Genomic DNA, 20,230 nt, shown 5'->3' on the forward strand with positions numbered 1-20,230 from the left:
TTTCTGTGCAGAGCACATTCCTCCTCAGTCTTTTTAACAATTAAAGCATCTAACCAGGTGATGGTGGTGCACGCCTTTAATCCCAGCACTTGGGAGGCAGAGGCAGGCAGATCTTTGTGAGTTTGAGCCAGCCTGATCTACAGAGCAAGTTCCAGGACAGACTCCAAAACTATAGAGAAACGCTGTCTCGAAAAACCAGAATAAAAAATTAAAGCATCTTTTCCATCATATGTTTTAGGGTAACATTAAGTTTCCTATTGCCCTTTCTTCAAACATAACATCTTCTTTTCCTTTTTTATTGAAGTAGGTGTAGACAAAAGGATTACTCCACAGGTGTGCATTAGAGTAATGAAGAAAAATGGACTCAATGTTTTGTTGTCTGGAAATTTTCTGCACCCAAGAAACTAGTCCATTATGTGTTAATTTGGTCCCAGGCAGGTTTATATAAAGGGTATATAAGACATCAAATTTTTTGCCAAATGTTACAGGGATGACCTCTAGCCCAGGGGCTAGTACAGTCTCTGTTCTCCTCTGAAATCTCTTGACCACGACCTGTACCAACACAACTGTCAGCACCACTGTCTTCCAGGCTCCAGCTAGAATGGCCCATTAATCTCTGCTTATAGCATCCAACACTTTGTAGTCCAAAGTTTTCTACATTTATTCAAAAAAACGGAGAGCTTACTGTTCTCTGTTGGTAGGATAAAATGTTACAACCCAAAGCAACTTACAGATACCCTTTATTAGCTTCTAGTTCCAGAGGGTTAGGAGTATCAGGCTTGGAAGGCCTGGGAGTCCCGGCAGCAGGAAGCTGAGGGCTCACACCTCAATGGCAAACAGGAAGCAGGGAGAGTAAGCCAGAAGTGGATGAAGCTATTGTGTCTCAGAGCCTGGAATATAATATTATGCCCCAATGACATGCCTCCTTCAGCAAGGCTTCATGTCCTAGAAATCCCATAGCCAGCCCCAAATAGTACTACAGGTGCCTCTGAGGGACGTTTCCCATTCAAAGTACTCGAGTAGGTTTTCCTGAATTCTTAGTGTATGGAGTAAAGGGATTTGGGCTTGGGAATCAGCCTGGAAACCTGTGTCTATTTAAGGTCACCAAGTGAACTTGGAAAGATATTTGGTTAAAGAGGGGACCTGCCACTGAAGGTGTTGTATAATGAGGTGATGGCATTAAAGGGGTCCGAGTGTGAGGGCTGCAGAGTTGGGGAGAATGTGGGCTTGGGAACAATTTGGGTCAGCACCCCTTACCTACTTCTACACCTTTGGGCCCATGTCTCCCCTATGGAAGTGCTAGCTGCTGATACAGGAGTGGAGCCACATGTCACAGCTGATTGTCATTAACTGGAGTGGTTGAATTCAAAGTTCATGAGAAGTCTGTTGGGTTTTCACAATACACATTCAAGTAAGAAATAATTTTGCCTTTGGGTAGGTAAATGGCACAGACACAGGGCTCTTAGACTGCTTCAGATAACCCCAGTACATCCTGAGACTATCCTAAAGGACACCGTGACCCTGCTGCCCAGCCTGGCCTTTGTGATGGGAAGATTACAGAATGATTTCAAAGCCTCAGAGTTGAGGTGTGGCTCCGTGGTTAGAATACTTGCCTAGCACTTGCACAAGGCTTAGATTCCATCCCAGGTGTGCACTGACTGCCCTTCGGTTCTGATTTGAAAACTTCCTATATTTAATCCTCCCAACCCTGCATTCCTACGGGTAGTTCAGGAATCGGGGAATGACAAGTAGTTGTTTAGCCTAAATGAACTTATTAGTAATCTTTGTGGAAAGGGGGGAAGGGCTGTCTCTCTCCCTCTCTTCTTGCCCTTAGGAAACTCAAGGATAATTTTGTTCCTGGCAGATAGCTTTTCTCACAAATCTACCTTTGGGGGATCTAACCTCCTGATTGTCTAATATAGATTAATCAGGGTTGTTACCTAATCTCAAATTGGTTCTATGCCAGTGCTTTCTCAAGGGTGCCTTGTATCTGTTTTTGTTTGTCTCTGATTTTTGTCCCTTGGTGTTTCTTTGAGATGAGTCTTAGGTGGCTGTGCAGTGTCAGAAACTGGAAGAACTGCTCTAGCTGTTCATGGAGCAAGGTCTGAAATGTCTTTCTCCTTGAGTGATAATGTGCTATAAAAGAGGTTGGACACACAGTTTGTTGTAATCTGGCTCAGCTTTTCTTTGCAGAATAATTTATACTGTGTTGTGACCCAGAAGAGTACTGAGTGTACTGGTTTCTTATCTTAATTGGCATCAAGGATTGTAGCCAACTTCTTTGGTATGACATCAATACGGAAGAGCTGGCTGCTGCTTCTGGGAAGCAAGAGTAGTAATTTCTGTTTTAGAAGACACAGTATAACAGTCATAATTATGAGTCTCTTTATTTAAATGTCCTGTGGTGTGCTCACTCTGGCTATTCTAAACAATAGGGATTCGTGTTTGGATTTACAAAGTGTCTTAGTTAAGGTCTCTATTGCTGTGATGAAGTGTCATGACCAAAGTAACTTGGGGAGGAAAGAGTTTATTTGGCTTACACTTCCACATCATTGTTTATTATTGTAGGGAGTCAAGACAAGAACTCAAACCTGGGCAAGAACCTGGACACAGGAACTCTGATGCAGAGGCCATGAAAGGGTGTTGCTTACTAACTTGGTACTCCTGGCTTGCTCAGGTTGCTTTCCTTTGGAACCTAGGACCACCATCCTAGGGATGGCACCACCCACATTGGGCTGGGCCATCCTCCATCAATCACAAATTAAGAAAATGGTCTATAGGCTTGCCTGTGGCCCAATCTTTTGGAGGGATTTTCTCAATTCCTTCATTTCAGATGACTGACGTTAGCATTCGTCAAATTCACATAAAAACTACCTGGCAAACAAAGGCTGTATTTAATTTTAAGCCTGTAGCTTCAAGCCACAGACCATTTGCTGCATATATCCATAGGGAAAGTCTTTTCTTTCTTTCTTTTTTTTTTTTTTTGGCAAACTGCACGAGGTATTGTTATAGTTGCTTAACGACCTAACCCCATGTTAGCTCGGGCCTTCCATCCATCCACCATGGCGGATGGCTAGGAAAGACCTTTGGTTTTTTTTTTTTTTTTTTTTTTTTTTTATTCTTTTATTAGTTCAAATTAGGAACAAGCTTGCTTCACATGTCAATCCCTTCTCCCTTTCCCTCCCCTCCCCCCAACATCCCACCTGCCCCTACCCATCCCCCCTCCACTCCCCAGGCAGGGTAAGGCCCTCAAAAGGGGCTCCCCAAAGTCTACAACATCATCCTGGGCCAGGTCTAGGCCCTTCCGTAGGGAATGTCTTTAAAGCTTTGTTATTTTGTTTTGTATTTTTGAGATGAAATTTTAATTTGTAAGTCAGACAGGCCTTGAACTCATGGCTCCTCCCACCCCAGTCTCCTGAATGCTTGGATAATAAGTATGCATCAATATGTCTGGCTGTTTTCCAAAACTGTTTTGCTTTGCATCCTTGCCTCTAGCATCTGACTTTACTCTTAATGTGTATGGTATTCTTCATGCAGTATTAATGTATAGACTCATGCCAGTTCACCTAATGTAGTTATAAGTACATAGCTAAAGAAGATAAAAATTAGCGTTTTTTAAATGTTCCATGAACTTTTATTTTTCATACCTTAATGAGCAAGATGAGGCAGGGAGGAGGCAATAGATTCCAATCCTGATTTTTCTCCAGATAGTTTCAAAGCCTTGGAAGTCTTAGGGGCTGCCAGCATTGAAACTCTGTTTCAAGCAAGCTTGGGTAGTTCTGTGCTACAGACTCTGGTCTGAGTGTGACTTTCGGAGGCAAGCAGTGGACCAAACACTACTGGGAACCTTAATTCACACTCTGCAGAAGTCGGTCTTCTCAATGCAGAATGAGTTGATTGGATTAAATGAACTGACACTCTAGCCCGGGAAGATGACTTGAAGTAAGTCAATCTCCCTCCTGAGTTTCCCTGCTAGTGAGGAGACTATTTTCTTTCAGGAAACAGTCCTCTGCGGCAGTGTCTGTTTTTGTGTACACTGCCTGCCTGCAAAACTCCTTGGCGTGCAATTTAGGGATCTGAGTCATATAATCTGTTGTTGGAATTTGGAAGACATTCTTCTTTAAGGGCTGTTTTTCTATTTTGTAAAATAACAAATAGCTTTCACGATCCTAAGGGTTCGTGTTACAGAGAAAGAGCAGGTATGTTGGCCTGTGATTCTGAACCGACAGTTTCCAGATCTTTTAACTTGAGTTTCTGTGATAGACATGTCGGTGAAGAAATACAATCTACACAGTGTGCTTTATTTTGTTTCTGCGTGAATTGATCTTTAGTAGTATTTCAAATGTTTAAATTTCCAAAGAAAATAAATGTATATAAAGCAAGCATAATGTGAAAGAACTCTTTATTTGTGGGGGTTGCTCATTGCACTAAATTCTGTTACTACTGGAGGGCTGTGTGTTGGTCTTTGAATTGCTGTGGTCTACAGTGAGGATTTGTCATATGCATTGAAGTTTGGGTTTCTTGCGGTCTGGTTGTAGTTTCTGCCTTGTTGGGAAACTACATATCTACATATGTACTGTATGTATGCTGTTTAAGGTATGGTCAGAAAGCTTTTTTTTTAACTAATAAAGGATAAGACATCTCATGCTTAATTTTATAGCTGCTAACTTTTGACATTCTGAAGAATGTAGGTGAGATAGTTGAATATAGTTTATTCTGGGGGTTTAAACTGAGGGAAAAGACATTAGAATTTACAAACCATTAAGTCATACTGAAAGCTTTGCCATTTAAACTTTGCTTTCCTCCCCTTACCTTTTTTTGGGGGTGGGGGTTTTGAGACTGGGTTTCTCTGTGTAGCTTTGGAGCCTATCCTGGCACTCACTCTGGAGACCAGGCTGGCCTCGAATTCACGGAGATCCGCCTGCCTCTGCCTCCCAAGTGCTGGGATTAAAGGCATGTGCCACCAATGCCCGGCTCCTCCCCTTACCTTTTGTTTGCAGCATTTATTATGTTGCTTTACCGCTGCTTCAAGACAAATCCTAGAATATAGGGAAATGTCAAGATTATCATTTTTATTTTTTTCAGACAGGGTCTCCCCCTGTAGCTTGGGCTAACCTAGAACTCACTATATAGGCCTGGATGGTCTTGAACCTACGGCAGTTTTCCTGCTTCAGATTCCCAAGGGCTGAAATTACAAGTGTAAACCATTGAGCCTGGAACAGAGGTTACTACAAACAATATAATATCTACTTGTTGGGAAGGATAGTTGTCTGATGAGGTCTTATGACAGAATTCAGTTCTGTTCCTCTAGAGAACTCGAACGATACAGGCAGATTTAAAGAGTATATAGCATACTGAAGTATAGTTATTGTAAAGGGCCCATATTAAAACATTGTGGGACAACTAAATCTCCCAGGAATGTAGCTTGAAGACTGAGTGTAGGGCCTCCACATGCTGCTTTGGTGGTTTCAGGAAGTTCTTGAGCAAGAAAACTTTGGACTGAAAGTGTATTTGTAAACAAGCTTGCAGGTATCAGGGTCGTTGAGCCTCAGTGGGCCAGCTGATTGGATGTGTGGCGACTCACAACTTCCAGAAGGCTTATGCTAGGAGTGTTTTCTCAGTGGTGGCATCCTTAGCATAATCATCCAGGGCTTCAGTCTTCCTAGCTCCACACCACCCATGGCTTTGGTACTTTTTTGAGACTGAGTTTCCCAATGTAGCCTTGGCTGTCCTAGAACTCATAGAGCAGTCGTAGATCCACCTGCCTCTACCTGCAGAGTGACAGGATTAAAGGTATGCCACCTTGCCCAGCACCCTAAGTCTTTTTTTTTCTTTTCTTTTCTTTTTTTTTTTTTTTTTCTTTTTTTGGCTTTTCGAGACAGGGTTTCTCTGAGGCTTTGGAGGCTGTCCTGGAACTAGCTCTTGTAGACCAGGCTGGTCTCGGACTCAGAGATCCGTCTGCCTCTGCCTCCTGAGTTGCTGGGATTAAAGGCATGGGCCACCAACACCCAGCTACCCTTAGTCTTTTGATTGTATACCATGAATTACTTAAGATCTACTGGCTATACTAAAATCTTAACAGAAGAAATCAGTTCCTAGTACCAACGTTCAGTTTTTCCATAAGAGCTGGGACGTAGAGACAGGAGGACTGCCTGGACTACAAAATACAAGGCCAACCAGGAAACTAAGTGAGAACTTGTCTCAAAATAAATAAGTAAACATTAAAATTTAAGCCGAGTGTTGGTGGCCCACACCTTTAATCCCAGCACTCGGAAGGCAGAGGCAGGGAGATCTCTGTGAGTTCAAGGCCAGCCTGGTCTACATAGCGAGTTCCAGGATAGGCTCCAAAGCTACACAGAGAAACTGTCTCAAAAAAACACATAATAATAATATTAATAATGATAATAATAATAAGCAAAATTAAATAAAATTACAAAATAAGGCCAGTGCTAAAGCTTATTGGTAGTGTCTTCCTGGCAGGCTTTAGACCAAAGGTTCTCTCTCCAGCACCTAAAACCAACAACAAAAGGTACCCTCTACCCCCACCAAAAGAAACCCCTTTATACACAAGGCTTAAACAGTTCATGAGTGGTATGTTTCTTCCCTGCTTATGTGTGTGAAAAGGTTACTTTTCTTTGGTGCTGATTTTTGTTCTGGTGTGTGATGGCAGCTTTAGAGAGACGTGATTTGCCAGCTCTCTGTGTCTACTGGGCTCACCGAGAGTCCCCTTTCAGAGCCAATGAACATGGACCTGTTTTCCAGATACTTTGGTAATACTTCATTATTCCTACAAAGTATTTTAATTAATGAAATTTAGGACCTTAAAAATCTTATGTATCTTTAATAACTTACCCACGTACGTGGATTAAAGACATGTACCAGCACACCTGGCATTAAAAGTATCTTATGTACAAACCTCAGTATGTAATTTATGTGAATGAGTGGGAGATGCGTATATTTTTGTTGAGGTAGTTGTAATTTTTCCTTTTTTTTTTAACCTGTGGTATAAATGGAGTTTCTCTGAATTCTTTGTTATACTTTCTACTTAAAAATTCTAAAATTTATGTTTTTGCTCCTCTCATACAATACATCCTGTCCACTGTTCCCCTCCCTCCACTTTTTAAAAATACATAATCTTGACCAGAAGCTTGGTACATGGGTTACCAACAGATGGCCTATTTATTTACATGTTTATTTACTTTCATTACTCGGTTTTTCTGTGTATCCCTGGCTGTCCTGGGTCTCTAGACCAGGTTGGGTTCAGATTTGGAGATCTTCTGGCCTCTGCTTCCCCAATGCTGGGATTAAAGGTGTGTGCCACCATGCCTGGCAAATTTGTGTTCTTAAAAAGCACATTGTTTCCCTTTTTATGATTAAATGGCATCAGTCTCTGTTTTAATATATTATTCATGTTAACCCAGATCTCTCTGGCCTTCTTGAAGCTTCATGTGAAATGGGTCATTAAGTCTTTCAGCCCTGTTGTTACAGTCAGGTCCTAAACTTGTATATTAGTTTATGTAAAGAAAAGGGAACATTGTGTTTCTTCTAATTTACACTAAAGTTTGAAATCCTTTCTGCACCAATGCAGAACATGATAGATTATTTATGCAGCTTTCCCAAACGATCTTCTGTGGTTTCCTTCTTTAAATATTAATATAAGTGAAGTAATCCTTTATAATAATGTTTAATTGAACAGACATTTACTGGGCATATGTTGTGTGCCATGCTCTCTCCTATGCGGTGCAGATTACACAGTGGTCAGCCTTGTGAGCGTGTCTGGGGTTTTCTTTGCATTCCTTCTCCATCACTCTGTCAACTCGGCTCCATTCTGGCAGTGTCCTGCTTGCTGCTTGTCTCCAATAGAAAGTGGGCTACAACCTCAGCCATGCCGAGTGTCAGCGTCTGTCTTCCCAGTTCTGGCAGACTGGGGAGCATATAAATAGAATCCGAACTCTGAGCTGCCCCCACGGCTACCCCCTTTCCTGTCCGTGCCTCTGGAAGCTTCTTTCTCGAGACATTCCAGCCTCCCATGCACTTTGGATCCTACCCACCTGCACTGCCTGGCTCTCCATCGGACAAAGTTCTCTATATTTTTCCCCTGACTTCGACAGATCAGCATCCCCTCATGTGATCTGTTCATTACTCCTGTGACATGTGGATGTTTTTTCTCCAAAGCAACTTAGCTAACTGTTTAATATATAATATTATATAATGTAACACACATATAATGATGATGATGATGATGATGATAATGTGCCTCAGTTGATTGTCAATGCTAGTAGTGTTAGCCTCTCTGGAGCCTAATCATGGCCAGCACAAGGCAGATGTCAAACTCATGCTTTAAATAGTGTTCCAAATTGTATTCATTATGATGCAGTAGTACTCACATGATCTCTTTTTGGTTTTGACTTGAATACAGATTTTATTCTAAGATCCAAAAGCAAAACTATTATTAAGAAATGGACTGAACAAGAGTCCAGCCTCCCAAAAGGGTGTCACAAGCTGGAGACCCAGTGTGCAAATTTGAACCTATCAGGAAATGCCAGACACCAATCTTTAGATCTGAGTACAAGGCCTCTCTGGGCCTGAGGCAACACCAAGAGATGGCTGCTGGTTCCTCAGTTTCCATTTTCTCTTCGTGTGTGATTATATGGAATTTCCTGCTAGGTGTAGTCAGCCAGTATTTGCCCTCTTGGCAATATAGCCACTGCTGTTAGGAGCAGGGGCCAGAAAGCAGTTTTCATGCCTGCTGCCATGAAACACAGATAGTAGTGCTACTTTGGGCCACAGATCCAAGGTCATGCATGATGGAGCAATGAGAAAGGGGAAGCCTGGGCTCTGATGGCTAATGGGGTCACCTGTGCAAATTTAAGCAACCCAGGATAACCTGTGCAAATTTCTGTGTGACAATTTGTATCTTACACTATTGACTTGGCAGTTTACTGTATTTGAATCTAAATGGAATTTACATAAAAAGTTCAGTAGTGTGTTTTATGACTCTGGACAGGCAGTGTGTCTAGACAGAAGTAAGAACTGTCTGGAACATCATACATTCTTTTGGAGTTGGCAGAAGTTTCTTTTGTGGACCAAAAGAGCATTAATGTGTTGGATCGGTGTTAAAATTCCATAGATCATTTTTGAGTTCTTTTCTAACTCTGAGAGCCGGTAGCTTTGAAATATTGGACTATGTGTCAGTGATTACTTTTAAAAGTCATTTCTAGTTCAGTAGTAAAGTCCCAAGTATGTGTAAGTCCCGATTTTTGAGTTCACATAGACCTACCCACATACCCCTAAAAAAAAGGTTTAAAGAAAATGGATAGGAGCATCATGTGGTAAGAAAATTCTAAATAGCGAAAATAGGAGTGAGGAAGATTCAGTGTCATTGTTAAACATAAAGTTCTATTAAGTACAGAATTTAGGAAGATAAGCATGGTTGTCCATTGTCTATTAGGGTTGCATTCCAAGACTTCTGGGACATAACTGAAGGCTGCAAATGGTTCCCAGCTGTCTAGATGTTGCTTACTTCTATGCATAAAAACTTACAAAGGCTACCTTACCCAGGTAGGTGTAGTAAGAGTCAACAGTCAGAATAGAACAGTTATAACCATACACTGTGGTTAAAGTTACCTAACACTTGTGAATTGTATATTTCTGGGATTTTCCATATGGACTTTCTTGATTAAGGCTGACTGCTGGTAATTGAAGCCATGTAAGTGAAACCACAGATAAGGACAAAATGGTCTTTCTTGCCTTAAGAGAATCCTACACAAGAACAGCTTTGAAGTTGTCCTTTCTCTGTTGCCTATTGTCTTCACTGTGTTGAAAACAGAATGTTTATTTCTGTCTGTGAATATCACTGTGCATTATTAATTCATCGTGTTTTAATTTCTTGTTATAGATGAGCTTTTCTGTTTAAGACTGTCTCATGATGTAGCCTAGGCTGGCCTGTAGCAAACTTTCTCAAATGTAGTCAGACTTTCCTTTGTGGGACCTCCAGCTCCCCAAAAGTGACATGGAGACTTAATATTAATTATGAAAGCTTGCCCTTAGCTTAGCCTTTTCCCCAACTAGTTTTTAAATTAACCTGTCTCTATTAATCTACATTCTGCCATGTGACTTAGTTTCCTCTGCTCTGTATCATGTGTGTGACTTCTGAGGCTCCTGGCAAAATCTGCAAACCTAGATCCTTCCCCATTTTTTCTCTCTCCCTGGAAATCCTGCCCATTCTCTCCTGCCCATTCAGCTCTTTATTAAACCAATCAGAAGGTGCCTTTACAGTATATACAGATATTCTGCAACACTGGCCTTAACCTTGAAATGCTTCTGCCTCAGCTTCCCTAGTGCTAGGTGGTTATAGGTGTGCACTTGTGGGTAGGTGTTTGCCCATACACATGAGTGGAGGTCAGAAGTTGGTGTTGGATATCTTCCTCAATTGCTTCACCACCACCTTTTTGTTTTGAGGCAGGGTCTGTCATTGAACCTGGCACTCACTGTTTCCAGCTAAATTGATCTACCTGTTTTTATACCCTAGCTCTGGGGTTATAGGTGTGCACCACCATGCACTAATTTTTTTTGTTTTTAATGTGGGTGCTGAGACTCGATACTAGGGTCCTCATGCTTGTAGAGCAAGCACTTTACCTGGGAACATTTCAGTGATACCCCACTGTTTGCTTTAATCTGCTGATGCTAAATTAGAGGGCAAGGTGGTGTAGTAAAGCTGTTTTATTTCTTCCACAGTTGTTCGTTCATTTGCTCTCTCTCTCTCTCTCTCTCTCTCTCTCTCTCTCTGTCTCTCTCTCTCTCTCTCTCTCTCTCTCTCTCTCTCTCTCTCTCTCTCTCTGTGTTTTTGGAGACAAGGTTTCTCTAACAGCTGGCCTTGAACTCAGAGATCCTCTTGCCTCTGTCTTCCCAGTGCTGGGATTAAAGGCATGCGCCACCGCTGCCTAGCCTGTTTGCTTTTTCTTAATACTAATACCTACTCCGTCCTGTTTTCTATCCTGTAGAAAAATCTCATGTTCTTCAAAGGCTGTATGTGGTTTCTATTCATTTTTCCAATTTATCACAACTTTCCACATACCCTCTCCCTGGAGGGCCTCCCTGCTGGACCTCCCTTACTTCTTGTTGCCTGTGGGCTACTGTGGGGCATTTCTTTGGGTTCCTTGTGTTTGAAGGCACTTTGAACCTGATCATCTCATTCTGGTAAACTGATTCTCCTATTTCTCAGTTTTCTGAGACAATATGAAAAGTTGGGTCTGACATTCATTTGTCTAAAAATCTCTTCATGTCAACCACATCTTTTCCTCTTATCTAATCTAGCATCTATCGTTTATAATTTTGAGATAGGTCTTGTTGCCAGACTAGCCTCTAACTTTTGGACTCAAGTATTGTCTCACTCTCCCACATAGCTTGGAAAACAGGCACAGGCCATTTTGTCTGACGCTTGAAGGTGGCCCGACCATGCTTGCTTCTGAACTGTGCAAACTTTGCTTCGTTGTCTTCATGCTTTCAGCCTCAGAGAGGTGTTTTTTGATGATACATTTGTTGTTGTAATTTATTTAACTCAGCAGTTAAAAAAAATGAGCACAAAACAGTACTTAGCTTGGCCCACTCCAGTGTGGCCAGCTCTGGAAAATTATTGTTTAACACTCTATGTGGACTTTCCTCACTTGTGCAACCTCCCTCCTCTCCTCCCTCCCTCCCTTCCTGAAACAGGCTATCACTGTTTAGCTCTGGCTTGCCTCAAACTTGCTATATAGCCCAAGCGGTCCCCAAATTCACAGGAATGCGCTTGCTTCAGCCTCCGTGTACTGGGATTATAGGTGTGGGTCACCACCTGCAGCAAGAGCATCATTGTTTATGAACTTGAAGAGTTGTTAGTGAATTACTGAGAGTTTCACAGAGTTCACTGGAATAGCTCACTGTGTCATCCTGTTACTGTACAGTTCTGTTTTTTTTTTCTTCTATTTTAGAGCTTCATGATGACAGGTCTTTGAGTCCTCCAGGTGAAATTAAGACCTCACTATTTAGATCAGAAATTAAGCTAGGACAGAATCTTTTCCTAAAGTAAATGGAATGGGGTGAGTTTCTGTCTACACTCAGTTTCTTTAAGCAAGGAAGGGTGGGATGAGTAACAGATGAGTACTTGATGTATCTGGTGTAAGACATGACATGGTGAAAGTTTGGGCATCATGACGAGATGTAATGGGAGGTTGGGACTTGTATGTGGCCATTGAGGTAGACAGGGCAGATGCCATTTTTTCAATTGGTGAAGGCCAGACTCCTTTGCAATTGCGTGGTTCTCATATATGGTTCTTCATAGACATTCAACCATTCATCAATCATCAGATATATTCTTATCTTTAACATTGCATAGATATTGAGATGTTTTTTTTTTTCTGTTTATTGAGTGTGCTTTCAGTTTTACAGTCTTCAGCAGCTGAGCCAAACTTGAACAGGTCAACACAACTTCAGTAAACAGGCTCTCAGTTCTCAGGTTTAAAACGGCTCTACAGTCTCATTGATTAGGAGTTTGACTTTTTACCAAAGATCACATATATATATATATATATATATATATATATATAATATATATATATGTATATAAAGTATAATATAATTTGCATAATTTGTGACAAGCTTTATAAAGTTGGAAATGTATCAGATCTTTTGAAAGGATATGTTAAGGAGGTAAATACTAATTATAAGAGAACTGAGTCCATGCTGAGGTGCACTGACATAGTAACCTTTCCGAAAGAGTCAATAGAGATGAAACCAAAAGAAATCTGCATTTTGATGATTGTGAAGTGTAGCCGGTGTCTGGTGCTGATGCAGGAGCTATTAGGCTAGTCCAGGGTTATGCAAACTGTACTTGTAGTGCCCACATGCCAACTCTTTTTCTGTAAGTTATTTTAGTGGAGACACCATGTTTGTTTACTTGGATAGTATCTTACTATCCACAGCTACATTTATTCTTCAAGAGGAGAGTTGAGTAAAAACATTCCAGATTGTACATTCTACAAAACCTGAAAGTATCCACCATTTTTCTTTAGAGAGTGTGTTTGCCAAACTGAACTACATTAGCAAAAACCTGGGGAAGGTTTAAGAACAGAAAAGGAACCAGGGAGGTTGTTTGGTTTGTAGGTACTCATTGTGATAAGCTGCTGTCTGGGTGGGAACTATTTTTTCTTCCTTCAAGATGCAAATACATAGAATTTTTGTTTTTGTTTTTCAAGATAAGATTTCTCTACATAGCAGTCCTGGAACTAGCTCTGTAGCCCAGGCTGGCCTCAAACATACAGAGACGTACCTGTCTCTGCCTCCCCAGTGCTGAGATTAAAGGAATGTGCCACCACTGCCTAGCTAGAATTTTTTTTTTTTTTGTAGGCTACTATAGAAGCTGTTTGACTCTGTGAACATCCTCTGTGTTCATGGAGAGGGAAGATAGACTCCTTCTCTCTCATACTATCTACCTCCAAGGAATTACTGATCATATGGTTTTTGTTTCTATTAGGCAAGTGTTAATTAACCCAATTCTTCATTTAGAAAATGACAAGAGTTAACTACTCTCTACATCCAAAGCAATAGTATTATCTGATAATATAATCTATGGTAGCCAAGCCAGTAAATAACAGCAACACACACACACACACACACACACACACACACACACACACACACACACACACAACCAAAGTTAGTCATTTTCAAATATAGTGTTATTTGGTTGCTCACTTGCAGAGGTGGTCCTGGCATCTTAACATGTTGACACTTGAAGGCCTTACTTTGCTCATCTGTGTCAAGCCCTGTAAGGAGAAGGAACTTGAAGGATTGTGAGTTTCACAGTGAAAGCCTAGTTGGGTGGTGCCTGTAATGTCAATTAAGTTCTTGTCCAGAATGCATTTGCCACAAGAAATGTAGGAAAATAAGGAAGAGGAAAATGGGCCAAGTAGCTAGCCAGCCAGTCCTATTAGTCATAAAAACCACTTTGTTTTTGAGTGACAAGAAGGAGCCCGCCTTCCCTTCCCATCTGTTTGTTTCCTTTTCTTCTCTGGAAACTCTGAATCACTGAATGACATTGGCTGAAAGTCTATCATTTAAGCAGATAGTGTCATCAAGACAGCTATTGGTATATGTCTTAATTTTGTATGGTACTGTGTACTGAATAGTGACAAGAGAATGTCCCTCACTGACTTCTTTGGACAACTGTTTCCAGTTCTCCCACTCCTGGGTAGAAGGTAAGATTGTTCTCCTGATGTGGCTGACACCGGCTGGTGCTCCACGGCCTTCTCTTTGCTCTGGTGAGGTATTAGCAGAAGTGGCCCATGTCTCCTACATACCTAGGTCACTCACTGCTTTACCAGTGAGTGCATATTGTGTTTAGTTGAACCACTGCTGTGACTTGTATGTTCTTGAAAAGGGGTCTAAGGAGACTGATTCTTGTGATTTATAAGCTATAACTCCTAACTGTATTTATATTTATATATTAAAAGATGGCACTTGACCCATTGAGCTGAGTTACTTTGCCCGAGTAGCTGTTTTAAAACTGAGGTTTAGAAATAATTATTACTATTTTCCAGTTCTTTATTATTTTGCTGCTGTTGGTAAGACAATGTCACAGTTCAGATGGCCTTGAAAGCAGGCTCCCTGCCTGGTGCCTTTTTGAGTGCTGGCATTATAGATGTGCACTACTCATGGGCTGATTCGAAACTCTTGACCTTCTAAGTCTTAAGAGTGTGCATTTTGGTTATTCAGGATAAACTGCCTGTTGTATTCCCAAATCATTCTGAGTGAGCAATTTAGTCTGTCCTGTCATCTTGATCAGAGATTAACTCTCTCCTGAGACTTCTCTTTCAAAAGGGACCTTGATCATTGTACCTCGTTCTGCTAGAAAGTACTCCTGATGAACTTGAAGTTCTCCTGAGGGTGAAAATGGTTTGTCCCCAAGGTTTTGACTTTGCTGCTGCTGTTGTTTTTGTTTGTTTCTTTCCACTGTTTTAACTCTCTGCTTTGTTTAGGTTTTTTTTAAGAAATTATTTATTTATTTATTTATTTATTATGTATACAATATTCTGCTTCCATGTATATCTTCACACCAGAAGAGGGCGCCACATCTCATAACAGATGGTTGTGAGCCACCATGTGGTTGCTGGGAATTGAACTCAGGACCTCTGGAAGAGTAGTCAGTGCTCCTGAGCCATTGCTCCAGCCCTGGTTTTTTTTTTTTTTTTCTTTAATGTTTTCAAAATAGTAACTTTGAGGCTTCTTAACAATTGAGGCAAAATTATATTGCAACTGCCAGAATATGAAGTCTTTGCTTTATTGAGTCAGGTGAGATAAAGTCATAGAATATGCGACTGGCACATTTTCTATAACATTTAGGTAGAATTCCTAAAAGTAGGGGAGGAATGAAATTGGTCCTGATAACAAGAGCATGCATGCATTCATGTATGTTTTGAGGCTAGAGGATAGTCTTGGGTGTTTTTCCTCAGGCACTTTCTTTCTTTCTTTCTTTCTTCCTTTTTTTTTTTTTTTTTTTTTTTTTGGTAACTGAAAACAAGCTAGGATTCTTGCTGGCCTGGAGCTCTAAAGCAGGCTTTTTTGAAATCATGACAGCTTGGCCTTAGTTTAGGCTTGTTTTTTTTTTTTTTTTTTTTTTTTTTTTGAGACAGGGTTTCTCTGTGTAGCTTTGGAGCCTATCCTGGCACTTGCTCTGGAGACCAGGCTGGCCTCAAACTCATAGAGATCCACTTGCCTCTGCCTCCCGAGTGCTGGGATTAAAGGCATGCACCACCAATGCCTGGCAGTTTAGGCTTGTTTCTAACTAGTTCATATAACGTAATTAACCCATTTCTATTCATCTACACAATGTCATGTGACTTGTGGCTTTCACCTGTCCTCCTGTGTTTCCTGCTTTCTCTGTCTGTCTGGCGATTAACTCCACCTTTCATTTTCCCCAAGGCCTCTCTGTCCCCAGAAGTTCTGCCTAACCTCTTCCTGCCTAGCTATTGGCCATTCAGCTCTTTATTAAACCAATCACAGTTAACACATCTTCACCCAATGTGAAGGAATATTCCTCAGCAGAACTCCCCTTGAATTAGGCCAAGCAGGGTAGACATTTAGCAACAGGGATTCCTGCCTCCACCTACCTTCCCAGAGCCACCCCCACACCCTTTTAATGGCCTCTAGAAATTGAACTCCAATCCCTGTGCTTACAATGCAAGTGCTTTATAAGCCATCTTCCTCTTTTAACAACCTCCTGAGGGAAGGACAGCTCCCCTCTTCTTGTCCAGGGCTTTACCTTCACAGTAATGGTACGTCACAGGCATTGTGTCCTACAGTGAATAGTAGGGGATGGCTTCAAACAAAATGCATAAGTCAGATCATATGCCTGTTATTTACACATGTTAATATGTATTATAAAGAATATTGACAATACACATACACACACAACCCCTGAAAGTTGAAAAGACATGTGAGACCTTAAATTGTAGCCTTATTCTTTGAGTTAATAATACTTTTTTTTCCCAGAAAATATTTCCAGAGGAGTTGATTACAAAGGCATTTAGTGCCATTTTAGAAGAGAAAAAAACTAAGCCAGGTAGTAGTAACAAATACCTTTATTCCTAGCACTCAGGAGGCAGAGGCAGGCAGCTGTGAGTTTGAGGCTGGCCTGGTCTACATAGTGAGTATCAGGACAGCCAGGATACACACACACACACACACACACACACACACACACACACACACACACACACACACACACATATGTATATATATATATATAATATATATACATATATATATTATATATATATATAATATCCCTGGCAACAGCTTAAAAAATACAATGTGACGATGGTGAGACTGGTGCTATAATTTCTGATTACAAAATAACTTAATTTTGCCATTTGAATAACTTAAGTATATGCCTTTTAAAATACTTCTATGTTTTATGCACTTTGGAAAAGATCAGGTAATAAAATTCTATGATTTGAATTTAATGACTCGGTTTATGTGGGCATGCAATTTCTATAGTCCTGGTAATAAAGCTTACATTTCTTATTAACGATTCTCTTCATCCCTCCATCATCATCTTTAAACCCCTGCCCAGAGAAGCATCTCCTTTTCTTTCTTTTCTAGTTAGCATACAAAATAATGGGTCTTATTGTGAAATTCTCATCAGTATCATGTTTTGTTATTTGCACCCCCCCCACCGTTACTCACCCTCATCCCATTCCTCATTCTTTTTCGTTTCTGATGGTTTGAATGAGAAATATACCTCCCCTCCCCCAACATATAGGATCAAATATTTGAGCACTTGGTCCCCACAGGGTGGCACCATTTGGGGTGGAGAGCCTTGCTGAAGGAAGTGTGTCCTGGGGGAGGGGAGACTTTGAGAGTTTATGTTCCTATCCCACTTTGAGTTGACTCTGCTTCCTGTGTGGTGAAGTGTTTCCCACTCCAGCTGCCTGCTGTCATGCCTTCCCTGCCATGATGGACTCTCGCTCTGGAACCTAAGCCACTACAAACTTAAGTTTGTTTAGGGTCATGGTGTTTTATCACAGCAACAGAAAAAAACTGAAATGAGCATTTATACCATATTCTTTTATAGGATCACCACCTTTCAAGTAGCAGAAAGGGAGCTGGAGAGATGGCCTAGTGGTTAAAAGCACTGGCTGCTCTTCCAGAGAAACTGAGTTCCATTGCCAGCAACCACATGGTGGCTCACAACCATCCGTTATGAGATCTGGTACCCTCTTCTGTCCTACAGGTATACATGCAGGTAGATCACTATAGATGATAAATAGATTTTTTTTTTAAGGAAGCAGAAAGGTATATCATTTGGTGCTTATTAAAATGAATGCACACACATGATTTAAACATTTAGCTTGAATGTATTTTATACCTGGGTAAAATCTGTGGGGTTAGCAAGATGACTCACCGACCATGCCAGATGACTTGAGTTTGAAACCTGGGATCCACATGGTAGAAGGAGAAAACAACTATCAAATGTTATCCTCTGACCTCCATTGGGATGCCATGGCACACATTCCCACATACAGACACAGTAAATTAATGTAATGAAATACTAATTTGTACCTCAAAAAGTTTCAAAATCCCAGACAATAGTTTGTTTAGTGATTACTTTTAATAGTCTGGTGAAACACTTGACCAATTTACACTAAATATGTTATGTAGCTCTCATTTGTAGGATTTGAAGCCTCTGAGTTGATAAGTATATAGAGTATTCGTGTCTATGTGGGTGCACACATGTGTGTACACACTGTCTAGAAACATTCCAGCCTCTTTGCATCAGTAGACACTGATTTCAAGTTGCATGATCAGGAACACACAAAACACTATTAGTGATAACACTGGAGCTTTTGGGTGTTTCATGGTTCCTATTAGGGTTTTTTACTTAGGTCACTGGAGTTTGAATGTGGCATATTAAAATTACAAAGTGGGAAAATAAGAGCTGCTCTTAATTCAGAATTTTAAGGGTCACATATTTGGTGTCATCATCCCCACCAGATATTTTACTCAGAACACAGCACAATGACATGTGAACAGCGCAACACTGAACAATTAAGAGGGGAAAGTCATATGAAATTAATCTCATGGATGACTTGTAGTTCTACCTTGAAGATCTGGACTTTTCTCAAACGCAACTAAAATTTTGTTAGACTTTTATTCAAATGTATTTGTGTAGCGAAACAAAACCCTGCTGGGTGGTAGTGGTGCACACCTTTAATCCCAGCACTCGGGAGGCAGAGGCAGGTGGATCTCTGTGAGTACCGGCCAGCCTGGTCTACAGAGTGAGTTCCAGGACAGCCAGAAGTTACACAGAGAAACCCAGTCTCAAAAAAACAAAAACAAAAACAAAACAAACCCCCCTGGATTTTAAATCTTTAAATTTTTTTTGGGGGGGTGGGGGCGGGAGAGATGGGGTGAGAGTCAGAATGTGTGTCCTCCTCTGAATGAACGATGATGTGTGTGGAGAATGTACGTGCCTCTGCACCATAGCATATGGGTAGAGGTCTGACAACTTTGTGGAGTCAGTTCTCTCCTTCCTTTCAGTTCCGGGGATTGAGCTCCAGCTGCACAGCAAAACACCTTCACCTTCTTAGCTATCTCCACGGCCCAGATTCACAGTCTTTCTGGACATTTTAAACATTTGCTGTGAATTTACACAATTCAGTTATTTTTAAGTTTATTCATGGCAGTGTGAAACTATGAGCAAAATGAATTTAGAACCTTTTTTTGCTCCCCCTCCCCCACCAAAACATCATTCCAGTTATCTGTCCTCTTCGTCCTTTGCTACAATCATCCCTAACATACTTTGTGTTTCTATAGTTTTGCTTGTTCTGGAATTTTGTATAAACAGTATTTTAATAGGTAGTCTTATGAATGTCTTTTTTCTCTTAGTGTAATATTTTCCTATTACTGCAATACTATATATAATAACTTTATGCATTCTTGTGTTCAAGAAGTATTCTGATATATAAATATGTGAGTTTTTTTTTTCAATCTATTTACTGATTGGACATGGGTTCCCTCCCAACCTTAGTCTTCATCTGTTGCAGAAGATGCTTTAGTTAAGATCACTTGCACTTCTTTTTACTGTGTCCTGGCTGTAGGTCAGGGTGGGGTGGGGCAGGGAATGTGGCTCCAGCATCTCTTCTCAGACGGGTAGCAGTTCTGGTGGATAAGTTTCCCCCATTATGCTATCATCTCACCTTTTTGACCCCTTTAGACACTTTGTCTCCAAACTCAGTCTCCAGTATAGTTGAAAGTTAAGGGACAGGGTTGGCTTCAATGTATCAGTTAACCCTATTTGGAAGTGTTATACAGTTCAGCATACTGTGACTTTGTTCTCACAGAGGCAACTTCAACTCTTGAACTCCACCACCCTCATGCCTCAGAAAGGCACATGGTTAAGACAGGAATGAAACAGAAAAGAGAAATGCAAATTCCTGGAGTCTCTTTCCACTCATTTGTCGGGTCTGGATGGTCTCTCTGGTAATCACTGTCCTTAATGTAGAATAGGGGCCCTTCTGATGATGGAAGGGGCATTCATGAATTATGCTGGGAAGTGGACATAAAGGAACTGCCGATGGAAATTAGGATGAATGGCTTCACAGTTGACCAGCAAGAATGAAAGACTGTCACAGACCTAGTTCCCTCCCTTTGGAGAGTCTCTGGGAGCCAGGAAGGTAGATGTCACCTGTGA

At 40.9% G+C, this 20,230-nt stretch overlaps 1 protein-coding gene across 4 annotated transcripts in view; it reads left to right on the forward strand.

Moving 5' to 3' along the window:
* The window catches only part of Mtus1 (microtubule associated scaffold protein 1), a 143,254-nt gene that overhangs the window by 29,467 nt on the left and 93,557 nt on the right, over positions 1 to 20,230 (forward strand). The window contains exon 2 of one of the 4 annotated variants that reach the window (XM_035452665.1): positions 17,612 to 17,770. The exons of the other annotated variants lie outside the window; for them this stretch is intronic. The gene's annotated coding sequence lies outside the window, so the exon portion shown is untranslated. The remainder of the gene's footprint in view (positions 1 to 17,611; positions 17,771 to 20,230) is intronic. 4 annotated transcript variants of the gene reach the window in all.

This window comes from Cricetulus griseus (assembly GCF_003668045.3).
Source record: "Cricetulus griseus strain 17A/GY chromosome 1 unlocalized genomic scaffold, alternate assembly CriGri-PICRH-1.0 chr1_1, whole genome shotgun sequence".
Taxonomy (NCBI): domain Eukaryota; kingdom Metazoa; phylum Chordata; class Mammalia; order Rodentia; family Cricetidae; genus Cricetulus; species Cricetulus griseus.